At 46.2% G+C, this 9,815-nt stretch overlaps 1 pseudogene; it reads right to left on the minus strand.

The window, feature by feature from the left end:
* Positions 1 to 209: 209 nt before the first annotated feature.
* LOC147001135 (hippocalcin-like protein 1) lies at positions 210 to 6,038 on the minus strand (annotated as a pseudogene).
* Between the last annotated feature and the right edge of the window lie 3,777 nt (positions 6,039 to 9,815).

The following is a 9,815-nucleotide window of genomic DNA, read 5'->3' on the forward strand; positions in this document are numbered from 1 at the left end:
GAACCAGCCTGGACTGGATGGGGAGGGACATCTATTGGGTCAGATAGAGGAGGGAGCTGCATCCAGCCAGACCAGGTGAGTGTGATGTGCTGCCTGGACCCAGGTCCCTAGAGAGCAGGAGAAATCACGGAGAAATCCACTTTTGCAAACAAAGCTGAAGATGGCAGGTCAAGCCTGTGTTTCTCACAACTGTGTAAAGCCCATTCCCCTCAGAACTGGCTAGCACTGCCGGGATCACACTGCAGCAACTGGACAATGGATGGTCCCTCTTGGCACCTTTGTTGAATTCTTCCAGGGACATTTTGTCTGAGGAATGGAAGAGGGAGACTTAGGATTAGCCAGTGCTCTGGTTAAAGTCTGGAACCCTCTGGAAAATGGACAATGTCCAGTCTCCTGTTTCTCTCTCTCTCTCTCTCTCTCTCTCTCTCTCTCTCTCTCTCTCACACACACACACACACACACACACACACATGCCATTTTGAGGCACACAAGTGATCAGAAGACAACTTGTAAGAGCTGGTTCTCCTTTCAAGGTGTAGGTAGTGGGGATTGAGCACTAGTCATGAGGTTAGGTTTGGTAATGAACTCTGGGGCTTGATGTAAGCTGATAGCCCCACCTAGAGGCCTGGAGAGCCACCACGATCTGGGGCAGCTGGGAGACAGGACAAATTATGGTTGCAGGTCAAATTACATTTCTGTTACTGTGATAAAAATCCCCTGACTAAAAGCAACTTAAGGGAGGAAGTTTTCCTTGGTTTACTTCTAGGTTACAATTCATCACTTCAGGCAGTCAAGGCTTTAAAACCTCATGGGGCAGAGAGAATAGAGGTATGAGCACCTGGCTCATAATGAGACTCTGCACTTCTTTTCTGATACTCTTCTTTTCCCTTTATTACACTGTTCAGGCCCCCTGTCTAGAGAATAGTAATGGGGTTTCCCACATCAATTAACCACCAACACAACCCCCAACAGGCATGCTCATAGACTGCCATGATCTAGATGAGTGGTTCTCAGCCTTCCTAATGCTGTGACCCTTTAATGCAGTTCCTTGTGTTGTAGTGACCCTCAACCATAAGATTATTTTCACTGCTACTTCATAACTGTGATTACACTATTGTTATGAATCTGAATAGGAAAATTTGTGTTTTCTGTTGGTCTTAGGCCACCTCTGGGGAAAGTTCATTTGATCCCCCAAAGGGGTTGGAACCCGTAGGTTGAGAATCACTGATTTAGATAATTCATTAAGAATCTTCTGGAAACTATGCTGGGGCCAAACAAACACAGAAGTGGATGCTCACTGTCAGCTATTGGATGGATCACAGGGATCCCAATGGAGAAGCTAGAGAAATTACCCAAGGAGTTAAAGGGATATGCAACCCTATAGGGGGAACAACATGATGAACTAACCAGTACCCCGGAGCTCTTGTCTCTAGATGCATATGTATCTAAAGATGGCCTAGTCGGCCATCACTGGAATGAAAGGCCCATTGGACATGCAAACTTTATATGCCCCAATACAGGGGAATGCCAGGGCCAAAAGAATGGGAATGGGTGGGTAGGGAAGTGGGGGAGGTATGGGGGACTTTTGGGATAGCATTGGAAATGTAATTGAGGAAAATACGTAATAAGAAAAAAAGAGATATCAAAAAAAAAAAAAAAGAATCTTCTGAGCTGAGCAGTGGTGGCACACATCTTTAATCCCAGTACTCAGGTGGCAGAGGCCAGTGGATCTCTGGGTTCAAATCCAACATGGTCTAAACAGCAAGTTCCATCACAGCCAGGGCTACACAGAGAAACCCTGACTCTAAAAAACAAATCGACAAGCAAAAAAAGACTCCTCTAGCGCTGGGAGATGGCTCAGTAGTTATGAGCAGTTGCTGCTTTTGCAGAGGGTCCTGGATAAAGTCCACAGCATCCATAGGGCGGTTCCCAATCATTTGTAACTCCAGTTCCAGGGCGACCCAGTGCCCTTTTCTGGCCTCTAACATATTACACAAACATACCTTCAGCTAAATGATCATGTAGAAAATAAATACTAAATCTAAAATAAAATAAAAATTAAAATAATAATAAAAAAAAAGACTTCTGAGGTGATTCTAAACTGAGTCAGGTTGACAAGTTAAAACTATCACAGCGCCCCCTAGTGTAGACTCTTGTCAGCTTCGGGTGTTGCGAGCTATCCACCTTTGCTGTCCTATCCTTGTCCTATTCTGTACCAGTTTCTCTGACAGCCCAGACTTCTCATCTCTTCAGTGCTAGCAAGTGGCCCCTGGCTTACAGGGCAGAGTATGCACTCAGTGGCCTCCATCGTGAGACACAAACAATTGGACAAGTGCACAGTGGGGACACGGTCTCCACTCTGAAACTGGTAAAGCTCCTGGCTTTGACATTCAGAAACAATGGCCCTCCATGTTAAGTGTGCCACCAACATAGTGCTACTTCAGCCTCACACCCACACCAGTGGGCTTATCCCCATTTCACGGAGAAGAAAGCCAAACCTGGGAAGTGGGCAAGCCTCACTATGGTCTATTGGAACACAAGCCTCTGTGTCAGAGTACACAAGAGAGTAAAGAACACTTTAGAAAATGGCTGAAAGGCAGCACCAGGCAAGAGGCTGCATTGCTTTGTGTGCATTGAAAAGCATTTCCTTGATGTCTGGGAAGCTTTTTGTTGTCTACAGTTCCCTGGAGCCTTGAGTCCCACTGAGCCCTGTCCTCAGCTCACCTGCACAGAGCACTGGAGGCTGTTCACTGCTCTTTCCTGTGCATTAGCTTACATTCAATCTCAGTGAAACCTGGGGAGCCTTTCACGCCTTAATGCTGCATTTCCTGTTGGAACAAAACCCAACCAGTCTTGGCTCTACAAAGCCACAGAGGGGCAGAATCAACTCACCATGCAGCTACCTCACCCTTGCTGAGGTCCTGTGAGAAACTCAGCCAAGGCACAGCAGGACCTCTCACCACCTCACCTCCTCCTGAGACCTGCATTTTTGATCTGTGGTAGAACCTCAGACTCCTAGGTAAGATGATGCTCAGTGGTTTCTATGTTTGATGAGCCCCATGAGAATCCGCAGTGCCTCACATCCCAGGATGATGGCCTGGTTCAGAATCTCAAGACTCAAAGCCCCTTGATTCAGTGTCTCACCTCTCAGCCACCAGTGTGACCTTCCTCCCCTCCGCATATATACTTGTGGAAATAGTAAGACCACTGTTTCTCTCAACATGTGTGCTGGCTAATTTTATGTCAGCTTGATACAAGTTATAGTTATCAGGAAAGAGGGAGCCACAGTTGGGAAAAGGTCTGTATACAATATCTGCAGGAAAACTTGTAGGGCGTGTTCTCTCTCTCTCTCCCCCCCCACCTCTGTGTACCTCCCTCCCTCTCTCCCTCCTTTCCCCTCTTTTGTTTTGTTTTGTTTTGTTTATTGAAACAGGGTTTCTCTCTGTAACAGCCCTGACTGTCCTAGAACTCACCTTTTAGAGCAGGTTAGCCTTGAGCTCACAGACAGCCTCCTCTCTCCTATGAGCTCCGATTAAAGACATGTGCCACCATGCCTGACCAGAGGGTATTTCCTTAATTAGTAATTGATGGAGGAGGGCCAACCCTGTAGGTGGTACAACCCTGGGCTAGTTTTATAAGAAAGCAGGCTGAGGAAGCCATGGGGAGAAAGCCAGTAAGTAGCAACCCTTTCATGGTCTCTGTATCAGCTCCTGCCTTCAGGTTGCTGCCCTGTTTGAATCCTGCCCTCACTGCTTTGGATGATGAACAGTTATATGGAAACTGTGAGTGAATAAACCCTTTCCTCCCCAAGATGCTTGTGGTCATAGTGTCTCATCACAGCAATGGAAACCCTAACTCAGATGACACGGATGAAGCCTACAGCTCAGAGGGTCTACTGACATGCCCATGGTTATAGAGCCCTAGGAAGGGTGCAGGATGCAGGCTAGGTGTACCTGACCCTGAATTCTAGTCTCCCTCCCTCTATCAGAGCTGAATCAAGTGGGCTGGAAAAGGGCAGGCCTGCATAGGGCAGAGAGTGTATACCAAACACCTCTGTGCCATCAACAGTTTCACAGGCTCACCTACTCCCCTCTCCCCACCCCCACCCCCTCTCCCAATCCCCTCTTCCCACCCCACCTGCTCACTCCTACCATGTTTCCTACCTTCATTGCTTGTTTCCATCTGCCTGAAGATCTTGTCTGTTTGATTCTCGGGCATGGACTTGTCCTCGGGCATCTTCATCATGGAGGACACCATCTTGTAGATGGCCTGCAAAGGGGCATCTGTGAGTGTGCTCTGGAGGACGGAGGGTGAGTTAGGGTCCTCGCTCAGCTAACCAAGGAGCAACGACAGGGCAGCGTCAGGACCCATCTCTCATCAGAACAAGTCTCACAGACAAGGTGCTGGGCAAAGGGAGCCAGGAAAGTTTAAGTGACATTCAAGAGCACAGGATACAGCTGGGGCGTGGAAGAATGGAGGGCTCCTTGGTTCAGAGTAGAGGGGAGGTTGTGTGGCAAAACATCTGTCTGAAAGGAAGATCTTTGGTGGGGAGCTGGGAAATCCTGGAGGGAAGGTCAAAGGGGAAATACATTGATCCCTGCCCACCCATGGGTCCTGAATCTGCAGATTCAAAAAACTACAGGTGGGAAATAGTCTAGAAAATGAAACTGGAGGTACACAGTTTCTTGTTATTTCCCAAATAATACAAATTATTATTAACGTCTATAGCCAATGTATTAGGCACTGTATATAACTACTTTACTTATTTTATGGATGCATGTAATTATTTATTTGGGGGAGATGATCTCACGTGGAATTCAGAAGACAACTCATGGAAGCTGGTTCTCTTTTCCTACCATGTGGGTCTTAGGGATCGAACCCAGGCTGCCAGGCTTGGTAGCAAGTACCTTAACCCACAGAGTCAGCCCACTGGACCAAATACAGAGGTGGTTTAGAGCATGGAGCAGGAAGGATGCAGGGTGCACATAAGCATCGCTCCTGTGAAGAACTGACTGCTGACTCATCCTTTACTGTGTCGTTCTGATTTCTATAGGAAGCCCTATAGACAGCTAATGTGTGTGTATGTTATACATGTGTGTGCAGATGAACACCCATACGTGCAGAGGCCAAACAGGAATACCGGTGTTCACCAGATTCCCTTTTCTCTCTCACTGAACCCGGCCGGGGCTTACCATTGTAGCTAGGCTGCCTGCTCAGCAAGCTTCTGGGACTCACTGGGCCCCTAGTTCTAGGGTTTCGGCATGCTCAGCCACTACTGGCTTTTCCGTAGGTGCTGGGATCAGAACTCAGGTCCTCATGATGGGTATCAAGTGTTCTTCAACACTGAGCCATTTTCCCAATTCTTGCTTTGACAATTCTTAATCACCTATCTGAGCCTCAGATCTCATTAGAGGTTAAAAAAAAAAAAGACCCGTTTTATAGAATTGTGTGAATAAACCTGATGGATGAGCTCAGCTGGGGCCTGATGTCCAGCAAGCAATCGATAGATGCTTGGCTTTTATCGTTATTCTGTGCAAAGACATGCAGTCCTTTAGTACACCAGGTAGCAAGTGGGCAGAGGAATGACCTGGTGTATGGGGCCGGGGATGGGGGTCCTGGATGCCTGTACTCCCCATGCGCCAGGCCCTGTCAAGTGCAGGTACCTGTACTATCTCCAGCATTTCAGTGCAGCTGATGTAGCCATTGCTGTCTAGGTCAGACATGCTGAAGGCCCACTTGACCTTCTGTTCCAGCTTGCCCAGGGAGGTCAGGCTCAGAGCAATGATGAACACTCGGAAGTTGATGGTGCTGTTGCTGTTGGTGTCAAACGTGTGGAAGACATGTTCAGCGAACTTGGAGGCGTCTCTGTAGGGGAAGAAGTTGGCCTAGATCTTGAAATTGTCCACGGTCAGGTGGCCAGTGGGACACTCATTGAGGAAGCCCTTCTACCACTCCTGAAGCTCATGGTCGGTGAACTCCCTGTGTTTCCGAAGGTCTTGCAGCACCTCAGGACCCAGCTTGCTGTTCTGCTTGCCCATGGCAGCTGGCAGTGGAGACTAAACCTGCAAGGCCAAGACACAAGGTAAGCTGTGGATACCTGAAACCCCAAGTCTGGCTTCCTATCACACCCTACCACCATGCTGGCTAAGCAATATCCTCTGTATGTCCAGTGCCATCCATTACAGCAGTGGTTCTCAGCCTTCCTAAAGGTGCAACCCCTTAATACAGTTCCTCATGTTGTGGTAAACCCCCAGCTATAAAGCCATTTTCCTTGTGTATTAGTCAGGGTTCTCTAGAGTCACAGAACTTATGGATAGTCTCTATATAGTAAAAGAATTTATTGATGACTTACAGTCGGCAGCCCAATTCCCAACAATGGTTCAGTCACAGCTGTGAATGGAAGTCCAAGGATCTAGCAGTTACTCAGTCTCACACGGCAAGCAGGCGAAGGAGCAAGAGCTAGACTCCCTTCTTCCAATGTCCTTATATTGTCTCCAGCAGAAGGTGTAGCCCAGATTAAAGGTGTGTTCCACCACACCTTTAATCCCAGATGAAAGGTGTAGCCCAGATTAAATCTCCTTAAACTAGGAGATTTAATCTTCTGGAATCCATAGCCACTATGTCTCAAGATCTCCATACCAAGATCCAGATAAGGATCTCCAAGCCTCCAGATAAGGGTCACTGGTGAGCCTTCCAATTCTGGATTGTAGTTCATTCCAAATATAGTCAAGTTGACAACCAAGAATAGCCACTACACCTTGCTACTTCATAACTGTAATTTTCCTATGGTTAAGAATCATAATGTAACTATCTGATATGCAGGAGCGTCTTAGGTGACTCCCTGTGAAAGGGTCATTCCATCATCAAAGGATAACACAGGTTGAGATCATCTGGGCCAGAAGAACTCTAGACCATGATAGTGCAAGCTCTGACTTTTACCATTTCCAGGATGGCTCTCCTCAGGAGGTACAAAATGGTTCTATATAACATGGCAAAACCCAGAACACTCTAGGAAAGACAGAAAGAATATCTTTTTATGGCTAAGTACAGTTTACTTGGAGCATGCATGCAGAATCATGGTATAAGGGGACAGGGAGAGACAACCTAAAATTAGTGGAATGAAGCTTTGTCAAATGTCCTGTAAGGGATAAACAAGAGGCAGGATGGAGACAAACCCCTCAGCTCATCAGCTTGGGGCAAAGGGGTCTCATGGACCCAATCCTGTCTCTTCGCTTTGAACAGCTAGTTCTTTTTCTCGTGGAGGACTCAGTGTGTTTGTTTCCTTGTCACAGATACATTTGCTGATGCTGCATAGTAAATAAATCCTGCCTGTGTAGGCGGATGTTAGTGGTTCACATTCCTACCTAACACAGCTAGGGTAGATTTAGAACTAGGTTGACACGCATCCTGAGTGGACTCAGGGATGATACTGGAGAACAGGAACATGGATTTGGCCCTTCAAAGTTCAACTTTTTTTGTCAGCAACCCTAATTTTATAAATGGCATTTAAAAACCCCATTATTACCCAGATTTCTGGGTTAATCTGGGTAAGTAGGGTTTCATGTGGACCCAGGTATAAAAGCTTTGAAGCATGTTGACAGGGGGTTTCTAGATCCCCCAAGACCTCCTTGTCTCCCTCCATACAATACTGGGAAAAGTTACCAGCATATGCCATGCTGTTTTAACCCTAGAAGAGACAGCTGGGGACCCCATGGGAGTCCCCACTCTTTATTATGCCTATGAGATATTGTTCCGCCAGGGATATCTAAAATTGGAATCAATCGGTTGGTGAATGTCGATGTGAATGTTAACAGCTGAAACAGCCCCCATGGAAATTCAGGACTGTGCTTCATTGGCCAGCACTGCAGTCTCCTACAAGGTCCAAGTCTGAGATCCTGCAGTGATTGGCCATTGGCCATTAATACTCATTCACTTCCCTACCTCAATTTTGATTTCTTTCTTTCACAGTAACACACCTGCGTAGCTCAGTTACTTTTGAAATGTGTAGAAGAACTAGTGTGGGTGAGTCTCCTCTAACCAAGTCCCAAAGGAAACCACTCTGAACTGCTCAGAGGTTTATGAATTCTAAGCACTAGGTGCTAGGTCCTGTTAAGGAAGATGAGACATGCACTCAGTATTATCTGCTACCGCCCATCTTCTTCACCTCTTTCCCAAGATTTTTGCGTTCTATGTACATATATTTTTTTTACTTATCTACAGGACTAGGAGATATTTAAAGTTCCTTGTCCAACACAGAGATATGGCAGCTTGATATTGCCTTTCAAAGCACACATTTACTTATCTAAACATGTCCTCCCCTGTAGAAACAACCAACTCAAATGTCCATAGTATCTTGATCAGAAATAATCATCAACTCAGTTAGCCAGGTGCCACACATCTGTAATTCCAGAACCGGAGGGTAGAGGCAGGATTATCAGGAGTTCAAGGTCATCTATGACTATATAGAAAGTTCATGGCCAGCCTGAGCTACATGAGACCCTGTCTAAAAAAGTTATATTAAAAGAAAGAGAACAGGAAGGCCAATAGTGGTGCATAACTTTAACCTCAGCATTTAGTGACAGTGAAGACAGATAAGAGTTCAAGGAAGGCTACCCTGGGCTACAGAGCAAGTTCTAGGATAGCCAGAACTACACAGAGAAACACTGTCTCTCTCTCATAGACATACACACAAACACACACACAAACATACACATGGGCGGGTGGGGGGGGGGAGAGAGAGAGAGAGAGAGAGAGAGAGAGAGAGAGAGAGAGAGAAACTGAGAAACAGAGACAGAGAGAGACAGAGAGATCTACAAATGGAAGATTATACACAAGGGCATGTGGCGATTGATGCCATCTGTGAGAACAAATCCGATGGGTTTGTGAGTGGAGGCCTCCTGTGGAAGAACTTACTGGAAAGGTAAAGTTGACTGAAGTGGGGAATTGGCTGAATGGACAGGTAGTTTGTAGGACGTTTTGTTGTTTTCCTTTGTAATTTTATTTGTTTATTTGTTTTCTGAGATAGGGTCTTATGTAGCTAGAAAGGAGCGAAGACACTACATTCTTCTCAAAGCAGTTTATTCAGGAACCTTTCAACATGCATGCGTGAATCTCTCTCCAGGAATAGTGTCTTGTGTATCTCTGTGCCCCCAATCGCAATCCCTTATATAACGCCTCATCCACGCCCCATCAGCAGTCCACATAACAGCAGTCCATTGGCCAGAATCATCACTCGTCATATGGTCTGATCTTGCATCATGGTGCACCTGCGCAGTTCTCACGATGGTCGTGGCTTATTTTCAGGTGTATGAGGAAGTCAGGTGCAAGTCATAAGACTTGGCTGCATTCCCGAGCACCATCTTGGGACTGCTACCACATCTGCTCCCCACAGTAGCTCATCCTGGCTTCAAACTTACTATGTAGGTGAGGACAACCTGCACCCTTACCTTCCTGCCTCCCCTGTCTAGCAGTCACAGGTATGAGCCACAAAGCCTGGCTCTTTTGCAGGTTTTTTTGTTTTGTTTTTTTGTTGTTTTGTTTTTCGAGACAGGGTTCCTCTGTATAGCCCTGGCTGTCCTGAAACTCACTTTGTAGACCAGGCTGGTCTGAAACTCAGAAATCCCCCTGACTCTGCCTCCCTAGTGCTATGATTAAACATCATTTGCAGTTTTAAGATGTCAAAATATGTACATGTGTTCTTTTCCTTTTTTCTCTTTCAAAGCTTTAAGAATATTTATTTATATAGTATGTTACAAATGTTTTCCTTGTTATATAATACATTCTGAGGTTGCCTGGTACCTGCAGAGGCCTGAGTA

The sequence above is a fragment of the Mus caroli genome, unplaced genomic scaffold (assembly GCF_978045245.1).
Source record: "Mus caroli unplaced genomic scaffold, Mus_caroli_1 scaffold_14, whole genome shotgun sequence".
Lineage (NCBI taxonomy): Eukaryota > Metazoa > Chordata > Mammalia > Rodentia > Muridae > Mus > Mus caroli.